We start from the raw sequence: 1,076 nt of genomic DNA, 5'->3' as shown, positions 1-1,076 counted from the left end.
GAAAGGATGCCTCATGCACTATCACCATTCTCCTCACTTAAATCAGTTGCTAACTTGGTCCTTTAGCAAATGTATCTGATTGGCAGAGCCTACGTCATTTCCAGAACCCAAAATACAAAGGAATCTTGGAAATACAGTTTTTTACTCTGTAGTTGCAGCAGTTCAGGAAGGCATGTTAAAAAGGCAAAAATAGAATTGCAGTAAGTCAGTCTATTCTACCTGCCACAAATATCTACTGGTCTGGGCAGAGTTACCAACAGAAGGGGCTGAGGGCTATGGGGAATATAGCCATTGCACTATGTACCGTTCATAGAATCATGACCTAGAATAGAATCCTGATATATTAGAGCTGAAAGAAAGCTTAGAGGTCATTTGATTCAATCTTTCCAAACTATTTTCCCCAAAGCGCACCTCATTGACAGCCAGGTAAAAGACCAAATCAGTGAGATCTGTATTCCTTTATCACTTCAATCAGAAAAATCCCTCTATAATTTAATTTATAAATGGGGCTTCCAAGTAAGAATTCTTCTGTTAAGTGTCTCTGCTACTAAAAGACAAAATTGAAACCCAGGGAGCAATGTTGCTTGGGGTCACAAAGTAAGATACTGTTAGCACAACAGAAAGAAACAAGACGTCTCAGAATTTAAAAAGAACCTTTTGGGTCATAGTTATCAAACTTTTGAGCCTAAAAGACTTATTAAATTCCCAACTTGAGTAAGACAGAATAATGAAACTTCTGCATTATGAAAGTAGGGACTCCATCTTTTTTTTCTCCTAGAGACACTATGCAAGTAAGAAGCATCCTAAAGGAAGAACTTATCATATAAGCCTAAGTAAGGATATTGTTTGATATAATGAGGTGAGATCAAATAGAAGAAAGGAATACGTGAGGCACCAAGGAAAAACCAAATGGTGAAAGTTAATAGGCAAGGAAGCTTCTAAGCCATCAGCCCAGCAAAGAGAAGCCAGAGAGACATCTGGTAGGGGACATTCCAGCTGAATAATAGATGCAATCTGCTCATTTCGGCAGTGGCAACCACATGGCTAATGATGGCGCTGGGTATAGACTATACACA

This window comes from Aethalodelphis obliquidens, unplaced genomic scaffold (genome assembly GCF_003676395.1).
Source record: "Aethalodelphis obliquidens isolate GAN/ISIS:26980383/991018 unplaced genomic scaffold, ASM367639v1 scaffold1, whole genome shotgun sequence".
NCBI lineage: Eukaryota > Metazoa > Chordata > Mammalia > Artiodactyla > Delphinidae > Aethalodelphis > Aethalodelphis obliquidens.
The sequence above is the reverse complement of the archived record's forward strand: the minus strand, read 5'-3'. Positions refer to the sequence as shown.